Source organism: Amphibalanus amphitrite, unplaced genomic scaffold, assembly GCF_019059575.1.
Source record: "Amphibalanus amphitrite isolate SeventyFive unplaced genomic scaffold, NRLGWU_Aamphi_draft 001507F_arrow, whole genome shotgun sequence".
Lineage (NCBI taxonomy): Eukaryota > Metazoa > Arthropoda > Thecostraca > Balanomorpha > Balanidae > Amphibalanus > Amphibalanus amphitrite.
The window spans coordinates 13203-30399 of NW_024883000.1; the positions used below are offsets into that span (position 1 = coordinate 13203).

At 48.0% G+C, this 17197-nt stretch overlaps 1 long non-coding RNA gene across 1 annotated transcript; it reads left to right on the top strand.

Annotated features, from left to right (window-relative positions):
• Nucleotides 1–12093: 12093 nt before the first annotated feature.
• On the top strand, nt 12094–15230 carry LOC122373511. Its single transcript, XR_006255057.1, has 2 exons — nt 12094–12152; nt 14390–15230. It is a non-coding gene; the product is annotated as an uncharacterized LOC122373511 (long non-coding RNA).
• The last annotated feature ends 1967 nt before the right edge of the window (nt 15231–17197 follow it).

Sequence of the window (17197 nt, forward strand, 5' to 3'; positions counted from 1 at the left end):
GTGCAGGGTGACGCTTCCAGATCTCGAGAACGGCTGGACCGATTGTGTTCAAATTTGGCATAACGCTTGATACCGATCAGTAGGTTGCAGTCATTTAGTATGTATTTCCATGTGCCACGATTGGGGTGCAACTGCACGTGCGCACGTGCAGGGTGACGCTTCCAGATCTCGAGAACGGCCGGGCCGATTGAGTTCAAATTTGGTACACCGCTAGAGACCGATTAGTAGGGTGCCGTGCGCAAGTCAGTTTGGACCCATCTTGCACGTGCGCACGTGCAGGGTGACGCTTCCAGATCTCAAGAACGGCTGGACCGATTGCACTCAAATTCGGCAAACATCTAGAGATCGATCAGTAGGGTGCCGTGCACAAGTCAGTTAGTATGTATTTCCATGTGTCACGGTTGAGATGCAACTGCACGTGCGCACGTGGAGGGGTCGTTTCAAGATCTTGAAAACGGCTGGGCCGATTGAGCTCGAATTTGGTACACCGCTAGGGACCGGCGAATAGGGTCCCATGCACAATGCAATTGGACACAGCTTGCACGTGCGCACGTGCAGGGTGACGCTTCCAGATCTCGAAAATGGCCGAGCCGATTACACTCAAATTTGGCACACCGCTATAGATCAGCGAGTAGGGTGCCGTGCACGTCAGTTTGTAACACACCGACTCCGGTCTGCACGTGCAAGGCTCATCCTCTCGTTTGGCGGCGGGCGTTTTTGCTGCGTTTACAAAGGTGCTTGCTCAAACAACCTGCGGTCCCGCGATGCGGAGCCCAGCATCGCAGATGCTGGTAACCGTGTTGGGCATCAGCAAGAAGATGATTTTCTTCTAAGTAACCGCAGGTTGTTTGAAAAGACAAACACTATTCGTTAGAATTGTGTTTTTCTATTGAAAAACAACCGGAGCGGTCCTTCTCCGGGCTATGTTTGCAAAGTTGGCCTGAGATTGGGGCAACTTGGTCGCAGCCTAGAGTTTTGCGTTTAGGATCGTAAAAATTTCAGGGTATAGACTTTTGCAGGTGATCTACCTGATGGTACCGGTCGCTACTCGCAACAAAAATCATTGCGCGTGCCACGTGCAATTGCATTTTCCCCATGTTAAGTCAACGGGGTTTTGGACACTTTTTGCGCGATCGCCAATGGCGGGAAAACGAGCCAAGAAGGAGGTGGTTTTCTTCCCAGCATTTTATGGCAAACACGTTCTGGTACACGCCAGTGTGCGCCGTATACCCGTCAGAATTCGTTAACTTGAGTTGCACGAGTTTGAAGTTGAACTTTTTTCGCTCCCCATGTTAAGTCAATGGGCGTTTTTGCAGAGGCATTTTCATTCGCTCATTGTACAAAATTATATGATACGATTTTGTTTAAACTTTCAGGACTTGTTGAGAAAAGACCATAGAATATGTTGTTATGCTTCGTTAAGCTGTCAGAATTCGTTTGCTCTTTTGAAGCTCGTTTAAAAATGAAAAATTTTAACATGGAAAGTCAATGGGAGCGTCTTTGCTGCTTAATAACTTTTTACGTTTAAGATATGTTTAAGTCAAAAGTTGATATTTTATACAACTTTTGATGCTCTTTCCAATGATATATACAACGTTATTGCACGTGCTGCCGTTTTTGAGAAATTTCGTAAAAAAGCACGACATTACCGAGATTTGAGCTCAGACCTATATCGTTACGGTGCCAGGCGGACACGAGGACAGGTGGCGCCGCCGCCGCCAGCATAGCGGCGGGAATGTGAACTAACCTGTTAACCATCTATGGTATGGGGGACCATCGGGGGACCGGCCGCCGTCGGCACCATTTCGGGCTTAGTTTTGACTTTGCATCGCAATAAAAGGCTTATTTACAATTGAAAATGGACTAGCGAGAGTCGTTATGGAATCAGAATTTGATGCTCTACAAAACTAGGCTATTTTCATTGTGATGGCATCACAGACTACACCGCTAACCCCAATAAAGCAGATTTATGTCGCGTCATCGATGATTACATGTATTGTTTCTTTGGTATATATGTTTGTAGTCGGGTCTTTCAGCTGCCTCCCTCTCCTCCCTCGCCGCGCCGGCGGGTCGGCCATCCGCGGCTTGCCGCCCGCCGGCTGCTGGCCGGTCAGCTGGCCGGTCAGCTGGTCGCCCGCGGCTGTCGGTGCAGTGCGGGATGCCTACTTGCGGGGGGCCGTCGTGGCGGCGGCCCGGGTGGACTGGGCGAGCAGTGAGTTGGGGAGCGCTGCGCTGTCTGGTGCTCTAGTTTGTATTGCGCTCGCATGATACGGCTTGAGCCAATACAGAGTGAACTGATTGAGCTGAGCAAGTCTTTATATACATTGAAAAGTAAAGCACTTTTTACTGCATTTACGGTGAGATGCTAGAGAAAATTTATGGCCTACCTAATGGTACCCATTACTTAACAATTAAGTGAATCATTTCGTCGCTAAACTCTCGTAAATTCGTATGTCCGCCTCACTATGGAGTTTGGACCGTAACGTATGGCCTTTGCTCAGACAGTATACGAACAGGTGACGGGGATACCTCCCATAGAAGGATGCGACACGATTTTACTGCTAAATAGCGGCCGGCCGCCGTGGGGAGTCTGGGGACGTTTTTGTACGACTTATATCTCGGCAACCACTGGGCTGATACACTTACGGTTTTTTGTGTGGGGTAGCTTTTTCCCTTCTTTCATATAGTGTGCTACTCTCGATGCATATGGGTGACCCCTAACGCACGTTCCACGTGCAAAGCCAAGAGGTGCCTGTTTTGTAATAAGCGCAATAGCTCGGTAATTACTGGGCCGATTGCGCTAAAACTTGGCATGGAGGTAGACACTTTCCAGGCGATGCATTTCCATGTGTCACGGTTGGGGTCCCGCTGCACGTGCGCACGGGCAGGGTGACGATTCCAGATCTCGAGAACGGCTGGGCCGATTGTGATCAAAGTTGGCACACCGTTAGGGCTCGGCGAGTAGGGTGCCGTGCACAAGTCAGATGGGACCCAGTTTGCACGTGCGCACGTGCAGGCTGACGCTTCCATATTTCAAGAACGGCTGGACCGACTGTGCTCAAATTTGGCATACCACTAGAGACTGGTTAGTAGGGTGCCGTGCACAAGTCAGTAAGTACCTATTTTCATGTGCCGCGGTTGGGGTGCAGCTGCACGTGCGCACCTGTAGGGGTCGCTTCCAGATCTTGGAAACGGCTGGGCCGATTCAGATTAAATTTGGTACATCGCTAGAAACCGGCGAATAGAGTGCCGTGCACAAGTCAATTGGGGCCCAGGCTGCACGTGCGCACGTGCAGGGTGTCGCTTCCAGATCTCGAAAACGGCCGGGTCGATTGCACTCAAATTTGGCACACCGCTATAGACCGGCGAATAGGGTGCCGTGCACGTCAGTCCGTAGCACACCGACTCCGGTCTGCACGTGCAAGGCTCATCCTCTCGTTTGGCGGCGGGCGTTTTTGCTGCGTTTACAAAGGTGCTTGCTCAAACAACCTGCGGTCCCGCGATTAACCGCAGGTTGTTTGAAAAGACAAACACTATTCGTTAGAATTGTGTTTTTCTATTGAAAAACAACCGGAGCGGTCCTTCTCCGGGCTATGTTTTGCAAGTCTGGCCGCGAATTGGGGCAACTTGGGTCAGGCCTAAACTTGTGGCTCGATTTTCTTAAAAATTTCAGTGTATGGGCTCCCGGAGGCGATCTACCTGATGGCACCGGTCGCTACTCGCTTAAAACCTCGTGGCACGTGGCACGTGCGATTCCATTTTTCCCATAGTAAGTCAATGGGGGTTTGGGACACTTTTTGCGCGATCGCGAATAGCGGGAAAACGAGCCAAGAAGGAGGTGGTTTTCTTCCCAGCATTTTATGGCAAACACGTTCAGGTACACGCTAGTGTGCTCCGTATACCCCTCAGAACTTCGTAACGTGTCTTTGCACGAGGTCAAAGTTGAACTTTTTTCGCTCCCCATGTTAAGTCAATGGGCGTTTTTGCAGAGACTTTTTCATTCGCTCATTGTACAAAATTATATGATACGATTTTGTTTAAACTTTCAGGACTTGTTGAGAAAAGACCATAGAACATGTTGTTATGCTTCTTTAAGCTGTGCAAATTCGTTTGTTGTCTTTAGGCTTCTTTAAAAATGAAAAATTTTAACATGGAAAGTCAATGGGAGCGTCTTTGGTGCTTAATAACTTTGTACCTTGAAGACATATTCAAGTGAAAAGTTGATATTTTATACAACTTTTGATGCTCTTTCCAATGATATATACAACTTTATTGCACGTGGTGCCGTTTTTGAGAAATATAGTAAAAAAGCACGACATTACCGAGATTTGAGCTCAGACCTATATCGTTACGGTGTCAGGCGGACACGAGGACAGGTGGCGCCGCCGCCGCCCGCATAGCGGCGGGAATGTGAACTAACCTGTTTACCATCTATGGTATGGTACCATCGGGGGACCGGCCGCCGTCGGCACCATTTCGGGACTTTGCATCGCAATAAAAGGCTTATTTACAATTGAAAATGGACTAGCGAGAGTCGTTATGGAATCAGAATTTGATGCTGTACAAAACTAGGCGCCTATTTTCATTGTGATGGCATCACAGACTACACCGCTAACCCCAATAAAGCAGATTTATGTCGCGTCATCGATGATTACATATAATGTTTCTTTGATATATATGTAGTCGGGTCTTTCAGCTGCGTTCCTCCCCTCCCTCGCCGCGCCGGCGGGTCGGCCATCCGCGCCCTGCCGCCCGCCGGCTGCTGGCCGGTCAGCTGGCCGGTCAGCTGGTCGCCCGCGGCTGTCGGTGCAGTGCGGGATGCCTACTTGCGGGGGGCCGTCGTGGCGGCGGCCCGGGTGGACTGGGCGAGCAGTGAGTTGGGGAGCGCTGCGCTGTCGGTGCTCTAGTTTGCATTGCGTTCGCATGATACGGCTTGAGCCAATACAGAGTGAACTGATTGAGCTGAGCAAGTCTTTATATACATTGAAAAGTAAAGCACTTTTTACTGCATCTACGGTGAGATGCTAGATAAAATTTATGGTCTACCTAATGGTACCCATTACTTAACAATTAAGTGAATCATTTCGTCGCTAAACTCTCGTAAATTCGTATGTCCGCCTCACTATGGAGTTTGGACCGTAACGTATGGTCTTTGCTCAGACAGTATACGAACAGGTGACGGGGATACCTCCCATAGAAGGATGCGACACGATTTTACTGCTAAATAGCGGCCGGCCGCCGTGGGGACGTTTTTGTACGACTTATATCTCGGCAACCACTGGGCTGATACACGTGCGGTTTTTTGTGTTGGGTAGCTTTTTTCCTTCTTTCACATAGTGTGCTACTCTCGATGCATATGGGTGACCCCTAACGCACGTTCCACGTGCAAAGCCAAGAGGTGCCTGTTTTGTAATAAGTGCAATAGCTCGCGGTAATTACTGGGCCGATTGCGCTAAAACTTGGCATGGAGGTAGACACATTCCAGGCGATGCATTTCCACGTGTCTTGGTAGGGGTGCAACTGCACGTGCGCACGGGCAGGGTGACGCTTCCAGATGTCGAGAACGGCTGGGCCGATTGTGATCAAACTTGGCACACCGCTAGAGGCTGGTAAGTAGGGTGCCGTGCACAAGTCAGATGGGACCCGCTATGCACGTGCGCACGTGCAGGCTGACGCTTCCAGATCTCAAGAACGGCTGGGCCGACTCTGCTGAAATTTGGCATACCGCTAGAGACTGGTTAGTAGGGTGCCGTGCACAAGTCAGTTAGTATGTATTTTCATGTGCCACGGTTGGGGTGCAGTTGCACCAGCGCACGTGTAGGGGTCGCTTCCAGATCTTGAAATTGACGGGGCTGATTGAGCTCCAATTTGGTACACCGCTAGAAACCGGCGAATAGAGTGCCGTGCACAAGTCAATTGGGGCCTAGGCTGCACGTGCGCACGTGCAGGGTGTCGCTTCCAGATCTCGAAAACGGCCGGGTCGATTGCACTCAAATTTGGCACACCGCTATAGACCGACGAATAGGGTGCCGTGCACGTCAGTCCGTAGCACACCGACTGCGGTCTGCACGTGCAAGGCTCATCCTCTCGTTTGGTGGCGGGCGTTTTTGCTGCGTTTACAAAGGTGCTTGCTCAAACAACCTGCGGTCCCGCGATGCGGAGCCCGGCATCGCAGATGCCGGTAACCGCAGGTTGTTTGAAAAGACAAACACTACACTATTCGTTAGAATTGTGTTTTTCTATTGAAAAACAACCGGAGCGGTCCTTCTCCGGGCTATGTTTGCAAAGTTGGCCTGAGATTGGGGCAACTTGGTCGCAGCCTAGAGTTTTGCGTTTAGGATCGTAAAAATTTCAGGGTATAGACTTTTGCAGGTGATCTACCTGATGGTACCGGTCGCTACTCGCAACAAAAATCATTGCGCGTGCCACGTGCAATTGCATTTTCCCCATGTTAAGTCAACGGGGTTTTGGACACTTTTTGCGCGATCGCCAATGGCGGGAAAACGAGCCAAGAAGGAGGTGGTTTTCTTCCCAGCATTTTATGGCAAACACGTTCTGGTACACGCCAGTGTGCGCCGTATACCCGTCAGAATTCGTTAACTTGAGTTGCACGAGTTTGAAGTTGAACTTTTTTCGCTCCCCATGTTAAGTCAATGGGCGTTTTTGCAGAGGCATTTTCATTCGCTCATTGTACAAAATTATATGATACGATTTTGTTTAAACTTTCAGGACTTGTTGAGAAAAGACCATAGAATATGTTGTTATGCTTCGTTAAGCTGTCAGAATTCGTTTGCTCTTTTGAAGCTCGTTTAAAAATGAAAAATTTTAACATGGAAAGTCAATGGGAGCGTCTTTGCTGCTTAATAACTTTTTACGTTTAAGATATGTTTAAGTCAAAAGTTGATATTTTATACAACTTTTGATGCTCTTTCCAATGATATATACAACGTTATTGCACGTGCTGCCGTTTTTGAGAAATTTCGTAAAAAAGCACGACATTACCGAGATTTGAGCTCAGACCTATATCGTTACGGTGCCAGGCGGACACGAGGACAGGTGGCGCCGCCGCCGCCAGCATAGCGGCGGGAATGTGAACTAACCTGTTAACCATCTATGGTATGGGGGACCATCGGGGGACCGGCCGCCGTCGGCACCATTTCGGGCTTAGTTTTGACTTTGCATCGCAATAAAAGGCTTATTTACAATTGAAAATGGACTAGCGAGAGTCGTTATGGAATCAGAATTTGATGCTCTACAAAACTAGGCTATTTTCATTGTGATGGCATCACAGACTACACCGCTAACCCCAATAAAGCAGATTTATGTCGCGTCATCGATGATTACATGTATTGTTTCTTTGGTATATATGTTTGTAGTCGGGTCTTTCAGCTGCCTCCCTCTCCTCCCTCGCCGCGCCGGCGGGTCGGCCATCCGCGGCTTGCCGCCCGCCGGCTGCTGGCCGGTCAGCTGGCCGGTCAGCTGGTCGCCCGCGGCTGTCGGTGCAGTGCGGGATGCCTACTTGCGGGGGGCCGTCGTGGCGGCGGCCCGGGTGGACTGGGCGAGCAGTGAGTTGGGGAGCGCTGCGCTGTCTGGTGCTCTAGTTTGTATTGCGCTCGCATGATACGGCTTGAGCCAATACAGAGTGAACTGATTGAGCTGAGCAAGTCTTTATATACATTGAAAAGTAAAGCACTTTTTACTGCATTTACGGTGAGATGCTAGAGAAAATTTATGGCCTACCTAATGGTACCCATTACTTAACAATTAAGTGAATCATTTCGTCGCTAAACTCTCGTAAATTCGTATGTCCGCCTCACTATGGAGTTTGGACCGTAACGTATGGCCTTTGCTCAGACAGTATACGAACAGGTGACGGGGATACCTCCCATAGAAGGATGCGACACGATTTTACTGCTAAATAGCGGCCGGCCGCCGTGGGGAGTCTGGGGACGTTTTTGTACGACTTATATCTCGGCAACCACTGGGCTGATACACTTACGGTTTTTTGTGTGGGGTAGCTTTTTCCCTTCTTTCATATAGTGTGCTACTCTCGATGCATATGGGTGACCCCTAACGCACGTTCCACGTGCAAAGCCAAGAGGTGCCTGTTTTGTAATAAGCGCAATAGCTCGGTAATTACTGGGCCGATTGCGCTAAAACTTGGCATGGAGGTAGACACTTTCCAGGCGATGCATTTCCATGTGTCACGGTTGGGGTCCCGCTGCACGTGCGCACGGGCAGGGTGACGATTCCAGATCTCGAGAACGGCTGGGCCGATTGTGATCAAAGTTGGCACACCGTTAGGGCTCGGCGAGTAGGGTGCCGTGCACAAGTCAGATGGGACCCAGTTTGCACGTGCGCACGTGCAGGCTGACGCTTCCATATTTCAAGAACGGCTGGACCGACTGTGCTCAAATTTGGCATACCACTAGAGACTGGTTAGTAGGGTGCCGTGCACAAGTCAGTAAGTACCTATTTTCATGTGCCGCGGTTGGGGTGCAGCTGCACGTGCGCACCTGTAGGGGTCGCTTCCAGATCTTGGAAACGGCTGGGCCGATTCAGATTAAATTTGGTACATCGCTAGAAACCGGCGAATAGAGTGCCGTGCACAAGTCAATTGGGGCCCAGGCTGCACGTGCGCACGTGCAGGGTGTCGCTTCCAGATCTCGAAAACGGCCGGGTCGATTGCACTCAAATTTGGCACACCGCTATAGACCGGCGAATAGGGTGCCGTGCACGTCAGTCCGTAGCACACCGACTCCGGTCTGCACGTGCAAGGCTCATCCTCTCGTTTGGCGGCGGGCGTTTTTGCTGCGTTTACAAAGGTGCTTGCTCAAACAACCTGCGGTCCCGCGATTAACCGCAGGTTGTTTGAAAAGACAAACACTATTCGTTAGAATTGTGTTTTTCTATTGAAAAACAACCGGAGCGGTCCTTCTCCGGGCTATGTTTTGCAAGTCTGGCCGCGAATTGGGGCAACTTGGGTCAGGCCTAAACTTGTGGCTCGATTTTCTTAAAAATTTCAGTGTATGGGCTCCCGGAGGCGATCTACCTGATGGCACCGGTCGCTACTCGCTTAAAACCTCGTGGCACGTGGCACGTGCGATTCCATTTTTCCCATAGTAAGTCAATGGGGGTTTGGGACACTTTTTGCGCGATCGCGAATAGCGGGAAAACGAGCCAAGAAGGAGGTGGTTTTCTTCCCAGCATTTTATGGCAAACACGTTCAGGTACACGCTAGTGTGCTCCGTATACCCCTCAGAACTTCGTAACGTGTCTTTGCACGAGGTCAAAGTTGAACTTTTTTCGCTCCCCATGTTAAGTCAATGGGCGTTTTTGCAGAGACTTTTTCATTCGCTCATTGTACAAAATTATATGATACGATTTTGTTTAAACTTTCAGGACTTGTTGAGAAAAGACCATAGAACATGTTGTTATGCTTCTTTAAGCTGTGCAAATTCGTTTGTTGTCTTTAGGCTTCTTTAAAAATGAAAAATTTTAACATGGAAAGTCAATGGGAGCGTCTTTGGTGCTTAATAACTTTGTACCTTGAAGACATATTCAAGTGAAAAGTTGATATTTTATACAACTTTTGATGCTCTTTCCAATGATATATACAACTTTATTGCACGTGGTGCCGTTTTTGAGAAATATAGTAAAAAAGCACGACATTACCGAGATTTGAGCTCAGACCTATATCGTTACGGTGTCAGGCGGACACGAGGACAGGTGGCGCCGCCGCCGCCCGCATAGCGGCGGGAATGTGAACTAACCTGTTTACCATCTATGGTATGGTACCATCGGGGGACCGGCCGCCGTCGGCACCATTTCGGGACTTTGCATCGCAATAAAAGGCTTATTTACAATTGAAAATGGACTAGCGAGAGTCGTTATGGAATCAGAATTTGATGCTGTACAAAACTAGGCGCCTATTTTCATTGTGATGGCATCACAGACTACACCGCTAACCCCAATAAAGCAGATTTATGTCGCGTCATCGATGATTACATATAATGTTTCTTTGATATATATGTAGTCGGGTCTTTCAGCTGCGTTCCTCCCCTCCCTCGCCGCGCCGGCGGGTCGGCCATCCGCGCCCTGCCGCCCGCCGGCTGCTGGCCGGTCAGCTGGCCGGTCAGCTGGTCGCCCGCGGCTGTCGGTGCAGTGCGGGATGCCTACTTGCGGGGGGCCGTCGTGGCGGCGGCCCGGGTGGACTGGGCGAGCAGTGAGTTGGGGAGCGCTGCGCTGTCGGTGCTCTAGTTTGCATTGCGTTCGCATGATACGGCTTGAGCCAATACAGAGTGAACTGATTGAGCTGAGCAAGTCTTTATATACATTGAAAAGTAAAGCACTTTTTACTGCATCTACGGTGAGATGCTAGATAAAATTTATGGTCTACCTAATGGTACCCATTACTTAACAATTAAGTGAATCATTTCGTCGCTAAACTCTCGTAAATTCGTATGTCCGCCTCACTATGGAGTTTGGACCGTAACGTATGGTCTTTGCTCAGACAGTATACGAACAGGTGACGGGGATACCTCCCATAGAAGGATGCGACACGATTTTACTGCTAAATAGCGGCCGGCCGCCGTGGGGACGTTTTTGTACGACTTATATCTCGGCAACCACTGGGCTGATACACGTGCGGTTTTTTGTGTTGGGTAGCTTTTTTCCTTCTTTCACATAGTGTGCTACTCTCGATGCATATGGGTGACCCCTAACGCACGTTCCACGTGCAAAGCCAAGAGGTGCCTGTTTTGTAATAAGTGCAATAGCTCGCGGTAATTACTGGGCCGATTGCGCTAAAACTTGGCATGGAGGTAGACACATTCCAGGCGATGCATTTCCACGTGTCTTGGTAGGGGTGCAACTGCACGTGCGCACGGGCAGGGTGACGCTTCCAGATGTCGAGAACGGCTGGGCCGATTGTGATCAAACTTGGCACACCGCTAGAGGCTGGTAAGTAGGGTGCCGTGCACAAGTCAGATGGGACCCGCTATGCACGTGCGCACGTGCAGGCTGACGCTTCCAGATCTCAAGAACGTAACCGCAGGTTGTTTGAAAAGACAAACACTATTCGTTAGAATTGTGTTTTTCTATTGAAAAACAACCGGAGCGGTCCTTCTCCGGGCTATGTTTTGCATGTCTGGCCGCGAATTGGGGCAACTTGGGTCAGGCCTAAACTTGTGGCTCGATTTTCTTAAAAATTTCAGTGTATGGGCTCCCGCAGGCGATCTACCTGTTGGCACCGGTCGCTACTCGCTTAAAACCTCGTGGCACGTGGCACGTGCGATTCCATTTTCCCCATGTTAAGTCAACGGGGTTTTGGACACTTTTTGCGCGATCGGGAATAGCGGAAAAACGAGCCAAGGAAGAGGTGGTTTTCTTCCCAGCATTTTATGGCAAACACGTTTGGGTACACGCTGGTGTGCGCCGTATACCCCTCAGAACTTCGTAACGTGTCTTTGCACGAGGTCAAAGTTGAATTTTTTTCGCTCCCCATGTTAAGTCAATGGGCGTTTTTGCAGAGACTTTTTCATTCGCTCATTGTACAAAATTATATGATACGATTTTGTTTAAACTTTCAGGACTTGTTGAGAAAAGACCATAGAACATGGTGTTATGCTTCGTTAAGCTGTCAGAATTCGTTTGCTCTTTTGAAGCTCGTTTAAAAATGAAAAATTTTAACTTTGAAAGTCAATGGGAGCGTCTTTGATGCTTAATAACTTTTTACGTTTAAGATATGTTTAAGTCAAAAGTTGATATTTTATACAACTTTTGATGCTCTTTCCAATGATATATAGAACGTTATTGCACGTTGTTCCGTTTTCCTGGTGTTGTCCATCTGAACTTGTCAGTCACGTGACCCATTTGACCTTCGGATCCAATTCTGGTAGTCAATTCTGGCGCTTTTGTTACCATAGCGAAATATGTAACGCCGTGTTCACAGTTTACTGACGACGAAGGTCCTGCTTAATCTGGCAAATAGCGTTCGAGAACTGCGGCCAAGCCCCGCTGATCTTGAACGTGATTGGTCGGTGGGCGTAAAGAATCTCCGTCGTCAGGGAGACTGCGAACACGGGGTAAACCAAGGAGTAAACAATCTGTGCGTGGAATGGGGAGTGGTGAATGTGGAACGGCGATGATAGGTGCTGATGTCGTCGATTTTTATTTATACTGTTATCCTTATTATACATTCTGATCATTTTTATGTTCAGGAGTTTTCTCTGTTGATTTAACATCAAAAACGGTGTGTTTAACTGTTATTGCCAAGTGCCATATTGATATTGAAATTGGGGTACAATTCAACATTCTGATTCACTGGTTTTCTATGGCCTGTTGTGTATCATATTATTGGTAATGTGAATATAGGTACTCCAAACGGCAAACACTGCTATTTTCTGGTATATATTAATGTTTGACCTGATTTTATATTATTGGTAATGTGAATATAGGTACTCCAAACACTGCTATTTTCGGGTATATATTAATGTTTGACCTGATTTTACTTCACTTCACCTTATATTTTTTGCAGGAACAGTTATCACAGCATTATTGTGCAAAAATAAGGGTGGTGTATCACAGCATATCACAGCACTCTGCCAGCCGCTTTTGGCTTCCATAGAGACATCAACAAGCCTATACCTCCAACACTACCGGAGGTTGACGCTAGCTCACGCGGAATGCGCTGGCAGCGGCTGGCAGCGCGCCCATGAAACACAGCCAGGGGTTTCTTCTGTAAAGTCATTGTTGTCTAGGTACATGGGCCTTTACCAATTGTTAACAGCTATAAAAATTGGAATTAAAAATGTTCAGGTATTATGAGCATCAGCTAAACAGGGAAGAGGATTCGGCTTCAGCCCATCTTGCAACGCCTCAATGAAATTTAACGAGAAACTTAAATTGAGGGAGCAGCTACTCAACTGTGGTAAAGCCCATAAATCCTTGTGGATTTACCTACATACCTGAGGTAAATCCACAAGGCACCTTGAGTTCAAAATATGAAGTGACAACAAGCGAAATATAGCAGAAATTGGGACTTAAAGGAGCTTAGAAATAATCTGCTTAGTTCATTTGAAATGTATTGTTACCCACTTTCTAACCATGCATATTTTTGTGTCTTGTGAGGTCTCATATAGCAATAAAAATAGAAAAGTTATACAAGAGCAGTGACATGCATAGTTTGCTTGTGTTGTCACAACTTTGTACAATATTTCCAGCTTTATAATATGCAGTTATCAGTCACATTGGGCATCACACATGTATTTTTTTTTCTGCAGGAGGGAAGACACAGGAGGGAACTAGTGACTCATGTTTTTGCTTCTATCGCTTCACCCCTGGGGAATCAGTTCCTGCACCCCTTGAATATAATGGTCACCAAGGGGTGCTGTCCTGACACGTTCACTTTCTGTTGAGAAGGTTAGAACAAACACCATGTGTGTCATTTAGTTGCATATATAATACTTCAATGTTAAGTCTGCATGAAGTCTGAAGTCTAGCCACTCTTAATCCTAGGTTGTCGTGACGTTAATCTAGCCTGGGTGGATATTTTGCTGTGCTAAAAGCACGGACTCCGCTACGCCCCAGTACGGCGGCTGGGGCGCCTCCCCTGGAGGAAAACGGCGCCGGGGAGGGGGACGGACACTGTTACACTTGCGGTTTTTTGTGTGGGGTAGCGTATACTCTTCTTACAAGTATTTACTATGGACAATGCTTGCGGGTGACCTCCACTGCACGTGACACGTGTAAAACGGAGAGGTGTCACTTTTGTTACGGAGCGAGCGAAGCGAGCGAAGTCTTTCCTTAGATTAACGGAAATTTCTGAGTATGAGCGGCCGGCCGGCCGGCCGGCCGGCCGTGCGGACGCTTTTGCGAGGCTTATAGGCGGCGTGATGCCCCAAAACGGATATTGCGGCGCCGTCGATTGACGCACGAGGGTGAAATTTTCACGACTCGTGGGTCATGTAATTCAACAGGTCGTATTAGCTTTTGGGCACGATTCGGCCGGGGGTGCGCCCGTGGCGCGTGCTCATGTGCGCCATAGGGTTAACATTAAAAACGGCAAAAACAGGCTATTGCTCCAGATGGTCCGACCACTACAACCCCATATGATGCACTCTTGGCTGCATCCCCACCCCACCCTTTCCCCTTACAGTATGAAGTATGAAAAACAGTGATTTTTTACTGGAGCTGCAAAGTGTGCCTTTGAACCACCTTATGATTTACTAGTATCTAATGTATTTGTCCATCAGGATCAGTTATCTAATGGCAGTAGACTGTTGTCTTCACATACTTCATATCTATTTTGGCTACTGCATTGTGTTCTGTAAAAAAAAAATATGGAAAACGTTTTGGATGTAGTTTTTAGTAGAATGCTTCTTTACAGATCCCGAAAGAAGATAACTGCTTGTTTTCTTCACCGCCACCAGTCTACCTGCTCTCTGCACACTCGGCAGAGCGCGGCAGGGCACCCCACGGAGCTGCACTAGTCACATCCGGGCCCCACGCCGGTCGACGGCCGATGCGATGGAGGCACTACTCCGAGGCACTACTGGGAGGCCTGCGGCGCGGACGACGGATGCGGCAGTTGGTCAAGACACGGCAGCCTACTCGAGGTGCTTCTCGCCTGGAGGACGCAGGCGAATCGCGTTATCCTAGCTGTGCCTCGTCATGGTGCGATGAGCCTTAATAGACTAATGCATATTCTTCCTTTGGTTGTAATTCATTTGCTGCTGCCCGCTGGGCTAAGGAGTAACTCTGTGCGCCTACTTTGTGCAGACGCTCGTCCAGTGCCGCCCTTCGTTTGCCGCACATATCTTTATTTATTCTTTGTTACAATTCCGTCTTTGGTCATTTTTTTTTTACCATGGGGGCACTTGAAAGTTTTGTTTTTAAATCTGTGGACATTGAACCTGGAATCGGTTTTTTGTCGGATTTCGGTTTTGTTTTTGCACTGTGGAAATATCTCGTTCAATATTTTTTTAAGATAGGGCGTGTTAAAACTTTTAGTCTCATTACTCCTCTGTGCATTCTAAAGTACTATAATGTGCATCTCAAGTGTTTGGTGCTGTACTGTTATTATTTATGGTTAATCCAGTGCTGATTTATGGTTAATCCAGTTTTTATTCGATTGAATCGTTGTGTGTAATGTGCATGACATCCGCGTACCGCCTGTAGCAGTGTTATATATTTTCATTTATGCTGGAAAATAATAACTTTCTTGTTCATTGGCTTTATTCGATGACAGAGACGTGCCAGATGACTGGGGCTGCGACTTGACTTGGTAGTTGTTAACGGTGCAAACTTCAACCATCAAGCATGATGTGGAAACGTCACATTCCGTTATCAAATCTTCGTACCGTAAATACTGAATAAGATCAATACTAGGCTGGAGCTTGCTAGAAAAACCGTGCACTGACAACGGCGAGTGGTGGACCTGAGTAGCGGCCGGGAGGCAGGGAAGTCAGCCAATTGTCAGATGTCTATTTCTTCACACATCTTTATTCTTTACTTTACACCGTCATAGACGTAATGCAATTATCGGAGCATGAAGTGGTGTATTGCCCTTATTACACCCTTCCAGTAAGTATCCAATGCCCATCCATCCACTTTCCGCAGGTGCAGGAGCAAGGGAGAGCGAAATAATTTTTATCGTCACTCACCTCACGCCCAACTGCTAGGCGAAAAGCCAGTACTCGCAATGTTTCAATCTTATTTAAGAAAAAAAGCAAATGTATCGGCTATAAATGCGTAACCGCAGGTTGTTTGAAAAGACAAACACTATTCGTTAGAATTGTGTTTTTCTATAACCGCAGGTTGTTTGAAAAGACAAACACTATTCGTTAGAATTGTGTTTTTCTATTGAAAAACAACCGGAGCGGTCCTTCTCCGGGCTATGTTTTGCATGTCTGGCCGCGAATTGGGGCAACTTGGGTCAGGCCTAAACTTGTGGCTCGATTTTCTTAAAAATTTCAGTGTATGGGCTCCCGCAGGCGATCTACCTGTTGGCACCGGTCGCTACTCGCTTAAAACCTCGTGGCACGTGGCACGTGCGATTCCATTTTCCCCATGTTAAGTCAACGGGGTTTTGGACACTTTTTGCGCGATCGCGAATAGCGGGAAAACGAGCCAAGGAAGAGGTGGTTTTCTTCCCAGCATTTTATGGCAAACACGTTTGGGTACACGCTAGTGTGCGCCGTATACCCCTCAGAACTTCGTAACGTGACTTTGCACGAGGTCAAAGTTGAACTTTTTTCGCTCCCCATGTTAAGTCAATGGGCATTTTTGCAGAGACTTTTTCATTCGCTCATTGTACAAAATTATATGATACGATTTTGTTTAAACTTCCAGGACTTGTTGAGAAAAGACCATAGAACATGTTGTTATGCTTCTTTAAGCTGTGCAAATTCGTTTGTTCTTTTAGGCTCGTTTAAAAATGAAAAATTTTAACATGGAAAGTCAATGGGAGCGTCTTTGCTGCTTAATAACTTTTTACAGTTGAGATATATTTATGTGAAAAGTTGATAGGTTATACAACTTTTGATGCTCTTTCCAATGATATATACAACTTTATTGCACGTGGTGCCGTTTTTGAGAAATATAGTAAAAAAGCACGACATTACCGAGATTTGAGCTCAGACCTATATCGTTACGGTGTCAGGCGGACACGAGGACAGGTGGCGCCGCCGCCGCCCGCATAGCGGCGGGAATGTGAACTAACCTGTTTACCATCTATGGTATGGTACCATCGGGGGACCGGCCGCCGTCGGCACCATTTCGGGACTTTGCATCGCAATAAAAGGCTTATTTACAATTGAAAATGGACTAGCGAGAGTCGTTATGGAATCAGAATTTGATGCTCTACAAAACTAGGCTATTTTCATTGTGATGGCATCACAGACTACACCGCTAAACCCAATAAAGCAGATTTATGTCGCGTCATCGATGATTACATATAATGTATCATTCTTTGATATATATGTAGTCGGGTCTTTCAGCTGCGTCCCTCCCCTCCCTCGCCGCGCCGGCGGGTCGGCCATCCGTGGCTTGCCGCCCGCCGGCTGCTGGCCGGTCAGCTGGCCGGTCAGCTGGTCGCCCGCGGCTGTCGGTGCAGTGCGGGATGCCTACTTGCGGGGGGGGGGGGCCGTCGTGGCGGCGGCCCGGGTGGACTGGGCGAGCAGTGAGTTGGGGAGCG